Source organism: Cygnus atratus, chromosome 13, assembly GCF_013377495.2.
Source record: "Cygnus atratus isolate AKBS03 ecotype Queensland, Australia chromosome 13, CAtr_DNAZoo_HiC_assembly, whole genome shotgun sequence".
In the NCBI taxonomy this organism is placed as follows: Eukaryota; Metazoa; Chordata; class Aves; order Anseriformes; family Anatidae; genus Cygnus; species Cygnus atratus.
The window spans coordinates 14,845,778-14,860,001 of record NC_066374.1 but is presented as its reverse complement, the minus strand read 5'-3'; the positions used below and the strand labels follow the sequence as shown (position 1 = coordinate 14,860,001).

The 14,224-nt window shown below is 45.4% G+C and overlaps 1 protein-coding gene across 4 annotated transcripts in view; it reads right to left on the bottom strand.

The window, feature by feature from the left end:
* Positions 1–14,224, bottom strand: part of LOC118245418 (uncharacterized) — a 99,974-nt gene that overhangs the window by 54,471 nt on the left and 31,279 nt on the right. The window lies entirely within an intron of this gene.

Sequence of the window (14,224 nt, the reverse complement as noted above, 5' to 3'; positions counted from 1 at the left end):
TAGTCTCCAGCAAGCTAGCAGAGGGCTCCCATCACTCTTGTTCTCCTTTCTCACATTCATTTTAATCATGTCTCTGTCATTTTCAGGTTTGGGTACAGCACAGTCAGCTCGACCTGCCTTTGGCTCCGTGTCAAGGGTGTCATATTATCCATCTGTGTTACAATGGTAATGCTTGATAACCAGGAAGGTCATTCCATCTCTAATAATTCCACCCAAAGGGGATATGAAGGTAGAATGATTACTGAGTCATATACCTTCTTGCAGAATACCTCATCCTCTTTGTTGCTAGATTATTTAAATGATAAATGGAAATTGGCCAAGAGAAAATCACTTAGAAATGAATTGTGGTCATAAGCCATAGGAAACACATTAGGTTTCCAGAAAGACAAAATAAAAATCATCAAAGCTGACTTTCTTTCCTAGATACAACTGAAAATATCTGGTTAAAATATTTTAGCTTTGCCACCTGTTGTTAGGGAGGGAGATAACATGAGGCGTGGTAATGGTTCTGCAGAGGTCCACCACTGAATGAATGGCCCAATAAACTGCAACATCCTGTTAAAATCTGAACCTGGTACTCTGACGATCTAGAAAGAGACCATGTGTACAGCGAGGCTTATAAGCCAGAGGCACTCACGTGCCAGTGTTTGACTGTGCCAGGTGAAAAGGAAGCAGAGATGCTCAAAAAAACTAGGAAATGAGATCTGAGCTCTTTCCAACGCAGAATGACAATACTGTAATTCTAAAAAGAAAAAAAAAATTATAATTTTTCTTCACAGTCATCTAAGTTTTGCTTTTGTTACTGCCTTTGTTCATGTTCTTTGAAATACAACTAACTGTCGCTCGCAATCATCTCTCTGCACAGTCAGCTGGGAGACGTGAGCAGGGGAGTGCCGGTAAGCACTGCGAGGTTCATCTCCTAACGTGCCACTGCACAGCCAAGTAGCCCTGGGCTACCCAGCCCAGCTTTCCAAAGCTGTCCTAGATTTCCTGATTGCAAAATGAAAATTGTAGTAATACTGCTGTGGCTCTACGATGCTTAATTAACATTTGGAAAGATTTCTGCATGGTATATGCACTGTCAAAATGCCAATGCCTTTTCCATGTTGCTTACAAGATAAGAAGACGACAGCAGGTAGGCTGTGGTCATGCTGGCTGGTCCTCACTGGTACCACATACACGCTCGTCTGTCTGTTCATGCCCATCTACTGTCTCTTGACTAATGTTTAAATCATAAGCTCTTTAATGCAAAGGCATTTCTTGCTCAGGATCAGTACAATGTCTAGCAGTGTGGGATCCTGGTTCGTGGCTAAACCTCAGAGGCATTGCAGGAGTACAAATATTAACAATGTAAATGGTTGCTCTAATTTGTGGCACAGGTTTAGTTTGTGGGCATGTACTGAAATCCACCTGCTTCCCCCTCCCCGTGTTTCTTCTTTATTGACAGCTTAATCACCTTTACATCTGCTGCTTATCTTGGAGGATTTTCTATGAATTGCATTCACTTTCTTCCACTGTGACAACATCTACACTTTGCTAATTAACCGCCTGGTGGACGTGGTTACAAACCACAATAAATATTTTCTGTACCAGAATATAATCACAATGCTGTCACTTGACACTAGGGTTTTCGCATCTTTTGATGTGTTGTGTTTTTTTTTCCTTTTCTTTTAGTGTTAAGGCTCCTCTAGCTGTCTCACTGCAAATGCAAACAGATGTTTCACATCTTATGACTCAATGACCCATTCCACACACCTAAAACAATAAAACTTCAGGCACTGATGTTTCTATCAAATGAAAAGTCCATCTACTCCTCTCAGCCTAGTACAAAAGATGAAAAAATAAAGGTTAGCCTAGGGGAGCTTAGTCTCCAAAACCACTGAATCCTTGGAGACTACCAACAATATTAGTAATTACTGCTCAAAGCAAAGCTGAGTTGGCATGGAGACCACCAAGAGCTGGGTCTTTAAAAGATCAGCTCCTATTCAACACATATATTAAGTGCTGTATTAAGCACCTACTGAACCCCAGAAAAAAAATGTAATCACAGAATTATTTCTAAGTGGACTTTTTAGTTTTTCAAAAGTCAAGAAAGGGGGGTCATGAATAGAAAGGGCAAAAATCATCGTAGAGAAACATTTACCTCAGCCTCTCTGGGTGCCATTAATCACCCTTTCTGCAGAGCCTTGTACAAAAGCCATTAAAATTTAAGATAGGAGAAATCACAGCTATTCCTACAGCTACAGCTATTGCTGCTGCTACTATTCTTAATTAAGGTCTGAGAGCAGTTAAACATTTAAATACGATAAGACTTCGAGGTGAGCTGGCTTGCCAAATGGAGAAAGTAAATGTTGTCAAATGGGATCAGGGAGAGGACCCCGGGCAGCAAGACAAGGGGCAGTGGGGCACGGGGTGCGCTTCTCAGGGACCAGGGCTCCTCCTCCTAGGTGAAACCAAAGCTGGACTCTGGCTCAAGTGGCAAATATGGGCATGGACACGAATGGTGATTCTGAAAAGGCTTTTCTGCTTGGGTGCCCTGAGGCGTGTCTCAGTGGAGATGGTGTTTGTGAGGGCCACCTAATGCAGGAAAGCAAGGAGATGTTGAACGAAACCATGGAGATCCTTCCCTTGGGAAAAGCCCCAGGACAAGAGCGAAACAAAATGAAGAATAAGAGCCATCACCTCCAAATTTTCAGGTCTAGGAATTCAGGGCTGGCAAAGCTGTGAATGATGAAGGGTGTTGTGCACAGTCGCTGAGGCACAAACACCTCAATATAGCTTGTGCTCGGAAGCGGCACTGAGCATTATCCGGGAAGTTAGTGTCGTATTGTATAATCCACATTTGCTTTATGATGACACAGTGTCTTCCCTGCTGGATATTTTACCTTTCAAGCAGTAAGACAATAAACTACAGTGCCTGACAAGAAATGTTTTCATTGCCATTGTTTTAGAAACACATGTTTTCTCATTCACTATCAGCACTGCCTAAATCAAAAGAGGTGACTTTCACAATAAATCAGATAAGAGCAGCTCAGAACTGATACCTGCCAACATGTTTTCTCCCTTAATGGTGCTCTGGAGGCAGACTGAGAAGCTTTTTCCCCAAAGCATCCTAGAGGATGTGCGTGATGTGGATGAGCCCGAATGTGGCACTGTGGTGCTCCCCAGCCTGGCATAGGTGCTCAGCACCCCTCATGCTGTGATGGACAATACCACATAAAACAGAGCAGTACAACACGCATGCAGAGAAATACATGAGAAATTTACCACTTCTGATCCCCAAAATGTGCACTGCTCAACAGCCCTCTTAAACGCTACTGTGAGCCTACTGTCCCAGCACAGCCACTGGCAAGTAGGCTTTTGCCCTAGTGATACACATGGTTTGTTTTTTTTTTTTTTTCCTGAAAAACAAGGGATGTAGATGCTTAATAAAAATCCATTGCTGCTATTTTGATGCTCACAATTAAGGTCTAAGGATTCCCTTCCCTTCCTGGCAGTGGTGGCCCTACCTTGGGGTACGCAGGTTGAGAAACATAAATGACCAACAGAATCGTCAACATCAAGCATCTAAGCAGCTGCTTGCCCAGCTGGGGATGAGAACAGGCTGTCTCTGCAGCTGTGAGCCTGCCCTGCACACCTGCACTCTGCATCCACTGCTAAATAGTAACCCTGCATGGTTGGTTGTGAGGTTTCTGGGAGGATGAAAGAAGAGTAAATGAAGGAGCTGCACGCTGCTATTCCTCATCTGAGTCTGCTGCAGCTGGCGAAGCACCACACTGAAGCAAAGCACTCGTAAGGATGCCTGAGAGGAGCAGGTGGGCGGTGATCAGAGTTATTTCTCCTCTTGCCCCAGGTGAATTTTTTCCTGTGCTAAAACGTTTCTTATATGCAGGCAGACAACTTACTCTACCCTTACACTACCCTTGTTTCCCCCACATGCAGTGGATCCGGCTTCTCCCCTTGAAGCGATAGGTTTGTACAGTCACCTCAGTTCCACAACCCCCAGGGACTGATGCTGTCATTTCTTCCAATTCTCCCTTACCAGGGAGCCCTGTGAGACCTGCCAGGCTGGCAGCCAGGTGGCCAGAGCCCAGGCACCTTTACCACTGCCACTGTGCTCCAGGGATGTGTTGGGTGTCCTTTCCAACCACACCCCACATCAACTGACCACACTATCCAAAACCTGCCCAGGAGCAGGCAGAAACTCCATCGTGCACACTGGTGAGACGCAAGGAGCAGCTCAGGCCAGAGCCTGTGCTAACTCTGGAAAAGACACATCTCATGACACACTCAAAACCTGGTTCCCACCTGTGTGGTGCAGACTCAAGCTTTCACAGGGAGAACTGCAAATGTGTGCTTGAATCGTGAACTCCAGAGAGCAAGAGCTCAGATGCTTGTGTTCAGGGACATGTGGGAAAGGCACGTGCAGGTCAGCAAGCCTAAAGCTATCTTGTCCCTGCAGGAAGAGCACCCCCTGACCTCACATGATCATTCCCTTCTCCTCCTCTCACTGTGCTGCTGGTTGTGAAGGCGCCCTACCCAGACACCAGCTTCCACTTAGAGCCTCTACAGACTCTTATCCACAGCATGTCTGAATTCTAAAAGTTCTGCATAATGTCTCCTTGCATTTCATATTCAGCTACACAACTGGAGCTGTTGTCTGCATTCTCATTACCTTTAGGCCTCAATTAATAACATCTTCCCTGATCTTGAGAAATTAAAGCTCATGGCAAACACAGCTCCCCAAATCAGTATCTTGCCTGACCATGCCACACCACTTTGTACAGCCTCCCCATAGCCCTGATCCCTGCTGCTTCAAACAAAATACATACATCTCTGCATGTGTTCTCCATACAACTGATCAGCACTTCCAAAATGATCCTTTTTTAGTCCAACTGTCCTGTTCCACAGGAAATATTTTCTTACTTTCTCCCATTACCCTTCATGATTATATAGTCTTTACAAGCCTTCACTATGTTGTTCTTCCCAAACTCTTCCTTAAGATGCTACTTTCTGCTACAAAAAACAGGCATTGATTAGACTGCTGACATATTGCAAACGGCATCTAAAAAGCCATCTAGCATGTCCAGACCACTGTCTCATTACCCTCTAATTTCCCCTCTCATTGTCTGCATTTATGTTTCTATCTTAAGTTAAAAGTTTTGGAAGGTGGAGCAAATCATTTTGCACAATAACAAGGACTTCATCATCCTGGCTCACAAGTAGAACCTGTGGCTGATACTGTGGTAGTAATAGGGAAATTGCTCCCTCCCCCTCCAGGCATACAGTTTCCCAAGTGGTGCAGGGTTGGCTTCTCCCCAGATGACTTCAGCTGACTTCTCCTCCTGTGCCAGCCACTTCTCCCTGTTTCTTGTCCAGTGCCCACTCTCCATTGCCTCCATTCCAGCCTTCTTCCCTTCCAGTGCTCACCTGTCCCAAATTTATTTATTTTTTTTGGTGTCTCTGACATTTTTGTCCATCTCTCTTGCCAGCATTCAACCCCCTTGCTTCCTGCACTCGCAGCCCAAGGAAGCCCTACTTATTTATACCAACTCCTGCTCTCCTGTCCTGCTTTGCCACCCTACTGCATTCCCACTTCCCTGTGCTCTCCTGTATTCCTCTCCTGTCTTTCTACTGATGGCCCACACCACTCCCTCTCTGCTCATCTCTTGAAACACAGGCACATCTCACACAGATGGAAATCAAAATATATGAAAATAGAAGGTTGGGGGGTGGAAGGGGAGTGCAGGACAAGACCCATGTCTTGTCTCGTCCAGCACACTTCCACTGGCACCAGCTGTTCCAGACAAGAGTATTAAAATCCCCCTGATGAACAGCCTTAGGATTCAAACTCCTCCAACAGGAACATTTAACTGTAATCCCTAATAGTTACAGATCATTCTGTGTCTTAAGGCAGGAAGTTTTATATGCCTATGTTAAATCATTATCATTCAAGAAAAGGATATCTTATTAGCATGCACAGATGTGGGAAGTACAGCAGGACTTATTACTAGCCCAGCCCATGATTTAATGCAAGGAGAGGGACAAGGGTCTACATCATTCGTGCTGTGCTGTGATAGAGCAGAGGGTACAAAATCCCATCTCTGGAGGAAAGGCATATAAACATTTTTTTTGTGCGCTAAGTGACCAAATGCCATCCTGGTAACTTGTTTCAGGACAATATTCAGTCCTTAAGGTTGCCTCAGATGACATAGCCTAACCCACATAGCCCTGGTACCAGCAACAGGACACAATCACTACCTCAAATTCACTTTGGTTTCTGCTGAACCCCCGACTTCACCATCCCACCTGATTGCAATGCATGGGAAATGGCAGCTGACATCTGAATTTGCTGCCACTGAGAGCTGGCTCCCCTCACTGTGTTGTGCACTGCTGGAAAGCATCCCATGGGCCACAGCCACGCTGCCTTGGCCAGGGAGTCCTACTGTAATTCGGGCTTTGCTGAGATCCTAGACTGAGCTTCCAGGTTGCAGAAATCTTAAGCCCATGTGTCTTGGAGCTCATTAAAAAAAGGCTTTGCACAGCTCTAATTTTCAACATTTTCTTTACACCTCCAGGCTTACTAGCAAGCTGTACCAGCAGAAACTTTAATTTGTTTACAGAAACAAAACAAAAAAATCAAAATTAAACATATGAATTCAATTGCTGAAAAACACCCTGTTACTAAAGGTTCAGATGTAACGACACCATCATTTAGAATAGCCTCATGTGGGTGTGTGCCTACTGAGAGCTGCGAGAGGAAAATAAACCACATTAAAATACAATTCCTCTAGCTGTTTCTGAGACAATCAAAACCTTACAATAGGTGTTTTTCAGGAGGAAGGATTCTACCTCAATAATATCTATAGATTGGATAGTCCCAAATGGCTCATGGGGAATTTTTATTCCAGCCTAAAGATGGAAATAATCTTTATGTATACCTGTGTGCACATAGTCCTTACCACTGGAATAGCTGACTCCCTGAAAATGTCCTTGTACAGCCCGTGTAAAACTGGAAATTTAGAACATGAGGCAGAGATTAAGACACCGGCATTATTCATACCAACCATTTGTAAGCACCCTATTTAGCTGGTTTCATTAGCAGGCTGTCCTACGAGTCATCTCCCAGGATAAAGATGCTCCTCTAAGAGCCTTCTTGTTTAGGTGCTAGGATGTACTCTGAAGGACCACTGCTGTGGGAATAAGGGGGAGCCAGTTGATGTAGTGTGGGGAACCTCAGGATGCTTATGGCAATGCTTCTTACCAAAGAGCTTTAAAGAGACTAAGGAGTCATGGCACAAAAGAAAATAACTTCTCTTGAAATAACAAGCGTTCAATAGAAACAGAACTAAAAAAAAACAACAACAAGATAAATGGTCAGTACTTGGAGTGGAGGAGGTTATCTACAGGGATCTGCACTGCTCAGTACTGCCCAATGTATTTGTATTTGAAATGGGAAAGAGGGAGAGAGGGAGAACCTGGCAAAGCTTGTTAATAATGTAAGACCTGACTAGGAAGAGCTGCAGAAGGATCTTGTGGTGATGAATGACTGAGTGGTAAAAAGGCAGGTGACTTTCAGTGCTGATGAATGCCGTGGGGAAATACAACCTCGCTCTGTACACACTGCAGGGGGCTCTAACCAAGCTATCACTGCTCAGGAAGGGCATGCTGGAGTTACTGGAGTCATTCTCTGAAAACATCAGTGCAGTGCTCATCAGCAAATGAAAAAGCAAATCAAATGCCAGGAATTATTAAGAAAAGAAGATAAATAGAGAACAGCATTGCCCAGAATGTTGCAGAGCACCCACGTTTGGAATTCATGCGTTATTTTGGCCTGCTTGCTACTGGAGGCAATGACTTTCACCTAATCATCCAGCAGACCTCGGTCAGCCTGCCCCAGTAATGTCTGCACTGACCGGGAGGTCTGCAAGTGAAGAGCTAAGTATTAGTATGATTATGCCCTGAGAACAAATCCTAAATACCCAGCACATCTAGTATCTTCCGTCTGATCCAGCCAGAGCTGCTATGATGGCCTTCCATTAAGAAGATGCTGGGAGACCCTGATAGTATTCTCAGACAATCTCCGTGCAGTTCTCAGACAGATCTGCTCACAGTGGCTCAGCTCACCAGTGCACATGACTCATTCCCAGAGCGTTAGGAAGCATGAAGCAGAAAAACATCCATAAAGGATTAGATCACAATCCCAGTGACAGCACTGGTGATTACTAAGGGGGGGGAGGAAAAAGGGTTTGTGTTAAAGACTTTTCCTAGGATGAGTAATTTGCAGCATTTAAAACTCTTTGAAGACTAAGTCCCTGTTAGAAGATACTCTTGCCCAGAAAAAGACAACCTTTGGCCGGTATTATGAGATACAGCTATGTGGCCATCTGGATTTTGCCTTCAATCATTTTCATTGATTCAGAGGCATTTTGAAATGCTTAAGTTACTACATCGGATTTAAATTTCAGATCAATGTTGTCTTTGCAGAACTGCTCTGTCTTGAAACACAGCGGAGCAACACCCCACGCAGCGGCAGCAAGGGGCCGTGCCAGACCCACGCTGGAGCTGGCACTTCTCCAACTCCAGCAGTTATCGACTGCTTCCTCTCAGGGCTTGTTGTGTTCATTCTGCTTGCAGTCCTCAAGGTCTCCGATGTCCTGGATGGCACAAGGCCTCTGTACATTCATTTTTTTCTACTGGAGACGGTTTCAGTCATCGTCTTCTTGGCAATTTATTAAGTAGGGTCAAACAGTCTTAGGGTTCCTTGGATGGGTCTGTGGGTGGCTTGCATCCATGCCCCCATTCAGCTCGGTGCACTAGGGGCAGACCCCACACCATGGTTGCTCTCCACATCACCTGAACCACTGCGTATTGCAGGATCAGCCTGGCCTTGACTGCTCTGCTCCTCCTCATCCCAGAATCTCTGCATGAGGCCAGCTCAGCTTTACAGTGCACAGCAGAAAGCTGCCGGGTATGCTGCTGGGAACTGTCCTCTTGCGCTCAAATGTAGTCAGCCCCAGGCTCTTGTTAAATTATCCATTTGCTGCAGTTACGGTGAAGTTCTCGGTCAGCCCCCTGACGGATCACCCTGCTTGGCCTGGCCTCCCAGCCTGGGGGCTTCCTTCTTCCACCCCACGCCAAGCCTTCGGGGCATGCTTGGCTGCAGATTTCTGTTGAGGCTCACTCCTTCTCCTCTGCTCCTGTCCACTGCTTTGCAGGAAGCCCCTACAGAAGGGATATTAGCTCAATCCCCTGGTGCCTCTTTTCCAACGCTTATGCGGGGAATGATGCTAATTACTATGTTACATCCTGCAGCTTGAAAGGAATTCACAATGAAGCTGACAGAATTGGACTGAACGCTGCATAAGAAAGTGAAATTTGACTGTCAGCAGGGCTGTGAAGACACTATAGGACATAATTTAGCCAAATGCACCTGCCACACTGGGTTCTTTGCCCCACAGTAAAGGGAATTAAGATTTAGTGGTAAGCTGTAGCCTTACACTGGTAGCAAAAAAATACAGCTCCTCCTGGCTGTAAGGGGCTGTTGAGGCTGAACCATAAAGGCTTCTGTTAAATTACACATGGACAGGTCTCAACCGGGATTATATCTTTCCTTCTATACTCTGTACAAAAGAGAGACTCTCTTACAAAGCCAGAATAGGAAGAAGCGCTTCCTCCTTTCAAGTTTCACATAGTCACTAAAGCTTTGTTGTTCCCTTAAATACCTAACATCAAAAATTTTGAAATCAGAAGCATTATCATTTCCCAAAGCTCTCAGGGCTGTTCTACAGGGGTAAATTGCTGGCTGAAGCATAGAAAGCCAGCAAACCTCAAACCCATTTTAGGAGATTCTTCTTCTTTTCCTGCAGCCTTGTAATGTGCATTTAGGGATTAGTATCCAGGGCACCTATCATGGAAGTCTTTAAACAGGATCAATAGAAGGAGAAATGTATAATCAATACATCGATGAGAATAACTTGACCTTTCCACAAGAACTGCAGGGACAAGGAAGCATTCAAAGAAAGTTTTTGTAAGTTTTCAGAGAACAAATCTCAAATTTGCAGAAAGTTCTCAGCTATATATAGGTCGGGATGGCAGAGCAGACATCAAACAACTGCATACGCAAAGGGCCTCTGGCCAGGTTCTGGTCCAACCTCACCATGCAGCCCATGTCCCAGCTTATTTGCATGGTAGCCTACGGTGAAAGATACGAGATTGGGGGGGGGGGGGGGAGGGTGAGCTGCCACTGCAGATGCAGACAGCTGTCTTCGGGCACATCAAACCCCTTGCTGGCATGGTGGGGTGGGGTGGGCAGCACACTCACAGGAGCTGGGGCAGCTCTATCCCAGCCTGCCCTGTCTCTGGAGAGACAGCCCAGCAGGTGCTCATGCCTCCTTAGTGGAGGAAAATGCAGAAATGGAGGCAAAACTCTGCCCCGGCAGCACTGGAGCTGCTATAGCAGCAGAAAGGCAGGGCTGACCCTGATGCTTCGAGAAGGCGTGCTATCACTGCAGTGCCCAGGGCATCAGCAGAGTAACTCCCTCAGAAAAGTACACAGCTAATTAATTCCCCGCATACTGCACTGCTGAGCAGCCGCCATTGCAACCAGAAATTTGTTCAAGAGTAAATATGATCAAGTAGTCAGGAGCACACCCTTCTTTTGCTGACCCCCAGCTACCCACCATCACAGCAACACGAGCCCTAATGAGAATTTATGACAAGCCACCAGCCAGGGAACCTCACCTGGTCTGGACAACACACCACATACCATGACCTGGGCTTTTCCTTGGCTGAGAGAACAGGCATGCATTTGGCTTCTGCAGGGGAAACCCACACAGGGGTGGAGCTGGAATTCTGGTGGTCTTTATGACAGTAGGTGATGACCTGTATGAAGCACATTACATCAACCTGGCTACAGTCAGGGGCTTGTGCAGCTTTCTGAAAGGCGTTCCAGGAGATCTAACTGCAATAGCAATCAGAGTGAGGAACTGTATAATCTTTCCCTATGGGTGATTTTGTGAGAAACGATATAATTACTGCTTTCAAGATTGGCATAAAAGTACCATAAAACTGTGCCAAACTGAGCTCAGGACATAAAAATATTTGGAAACCTTTGAGACAGGCAAGAGGTGGAATAGGCTTGTATCTACTGTGCTAGAAGGAGACTCAGTGACAGAGGTTCAATTTTTTATGCTACTTCAAATTGCCTGGATGGTACCAAATATATCATTTGCCCGTCTCCAAAATAAGAATAACATTCTTACATTAATTTGCAGCTGCTTGAAGCTGCTGAGCACTGTCCAGTACAACAGGATGTCTAGATGTTATTACAATAAAAACCTCAACACTAATAAGCATTTTCAATGTGGGACTTGTATGACAGACTCAGACTTTGAAAATTCCTAACAAATTCAGCAAAGTATGAGGCTCTGTCTTGCACTGACAGCATATTTGGTTTAAATCTATAATAGATAGATAAATAGATACTATAAAATATACATTATGTATACATACATGCATATACACACAGTTTTTCTTTAAAGCATCTCTCTTACATTTCTTTTTTTAAGTGCAATTGCTTTCCTGTGCAAATTCAAACCCAGAACCAGGTATTTTAAAGCAAGGAAATTATGACCTAAGATATAAATACATCTCAGCATAGCCCTGACTGACAACATGAGCTTCATTTTCACGCTTTATAACATTACCTGAATCACTAAATATATTTCTGTTCTTGCAAGACAACATTCCACATAACTTTTTTTGTGAATAAAAGGCAGAAAGATGCATGCACAGTGCATGCATCAGGAATAAATTATTTTGCCAGAGTCCATTACTCTGGAAAGCAGCCTGAATATCAAGCCTGTGACATAAATACAGACTGAGACAAACACTGTTCCATCACAGGCATTTGCAACATTCAGGTTCCCAAGTTACACCTGCTGAGCCCGAGTCGAAGCAGCATCAGTGCAATCCTCCCAGTGCCCAGTGGACCACAGGCCCTGGGTCCAGCACCCAGGGGCTCCTGCTGCTGCCACATGCCGAGGAACAGCCTCGCAGCCAGGTCTCAGCCCACCAACCATTGCCACAAGGCAATGCTAGCTGCATGCAGAGTTGGCCAACACCCGACAGACTGCAGCGCCAGCACTCCCTCCACATTCCTGGGCACACAGAATCCCTCAGACACCTCAACAGGTGGCACCAGGGAGAGCTGGGATCTCACTGAGTTTGGAAAAGGCATTTTTCATCACAAGATGCAACTGGAAGTATTCTTTAAAAAAATCCAACAATCAACAGAAGCACCAAAACAACATTCATTGCTTTTCCTTCCCATCCCTTCTTACTCAAGCAAGGGCTCCCACCGAACATTCCCATGGCAGAAGTCACCACGTGTGCCACCCAGATGTGAGAGCTCCCGGCCAGCTCCAGAGCAGCACAGCCCACGCAGCAACTGTGCTCAGACCACAGGACAGCATCTCTGGCCAGGCTGCCAGGCCTGCCTCCATCTCTTCCCTGAGACTTGGTGTCAGTGCATGGACAGAGCCTGACCCAATGGCTCCTTCCAGCCCCAGGAGTACCAGGGACCCCCCAGCCTTGATCCTTGTTGAGAGCATCTGGCTTGCGTGGGTGTAAGGCACAAAATGGATGATGTATCCAGGCAGTGCCCAACATCGATTAATGACAATGATGTTGAGAGTCACATCCTCGCTGTTACACCTGCATTGTAATCCACGGTCATGTTTCATTGCACATGAGAACAAACCTGCCTGACCCACACGTATCACACCAAAGGTGAATGTGGAATGATTTCAGTTTGGTGTCAGCGCTGTTACAGCCAGACACTCAAGGTCAAAAAGGCTACAGGCAATATGTACAAGAGTGCCACCTGGGTTTAAAGAACCTAAGTCCTCTTGTCTGAGGTACTTGCAATCATTTATTTCAAATGCAGTTCTGGTTTTGAAGACTACATAAATAATCATAGCAACCATGTCTGTTCTGTCTACCCACTACTAAATGCATTTTTCACTCCAGTCTCCCCATCAGCAGAGGATACCTTCAGGGTATCCTCGTATTTCTAAATATTCCAGAAACTGCAGATGATTTACTCTCACAGTACTAATGTAACTCAATCCATTCTCATTTTCTATTCATGACAGCAGTAGTTTGCTAAAGAACATCGGCTCCTATCAGTTCATATCGTTCGTGACAACTTTACAGTATCTGATATAATTTCTAATTTTTGTGCCTCGAATGGCAATGTGCGTCCCAGCAGCTGCGTGTTCCAGGGAAGCGCAAAGGCACAGCCTGCATCCTGCCACCAGATGGTACTCCATATGGACACAGCCGAGGAGGACATACTGGTGCTGCATCACCAGTGGCAATCCAGGCCCTTCCCCCTCACCATATTCTCTAGAGCCTGTGCATGGTGTTGGGAATCGTATAGTCAAGTTCTCTGTTCATTCTGAATGCAACATAGACTCCAAATGTGGTAGAGGCCACTTCATGTGGCATTTTTCTGTTTCAAGACCTTGCGGGAGAATGGGGCAACTATATTTGTGTGCACTCTTTCCCAAGCTGGTTTTCTGAACTTGTGCCATTTCCACTTCATCTGTAATCTCCTGAGCACCATCAGTATGGTTATAAACTCCATGTGGAGATGGATGGCATTTCTCCAGGGACACACGTGTCCCTGTATGGCTTGGAGGACACAGACTGGCTGCCATTTGGATGGTGCAGAAAACCAAAGCCCTGCCTGCTGCAAGCCAGAAGAGATCCCAGCCCTGCACATTCTGTGAGTGCAGAAGAGGGAATCACAAAGTATCAGCAAGTTCCCAATTTCTGTAATTAGTTATTGACTTAAGTGTCTCCACGCATACCTTTCCACCTTAGGTGGAAAATCTGTCAGCATTCTAGAGCAGAATCATCCAGACAGAGTGATGGGACTGTCACCAAGAAGGTTATTTTTCAGTGAAGTAACATAACCATCCCCACATGGGCTATGGATTTCATGCCTTTTACTGGAAGATGCTCAGTACACTTCCTCAATGGTTACTCACTTCCACAGACAGAAACCAGATTAGTTTTTGACTTTCTTACACAGAGACCAAGACTTGTGTGCCTGGGTTTCTTACAGACCTTGTGCTGAAAAGCACATCCCGCATCCTTCCTTCTCTGCTTTCCTGCAGCTGATGACACTAAACACAGAGGAATATCGACCTTGTAC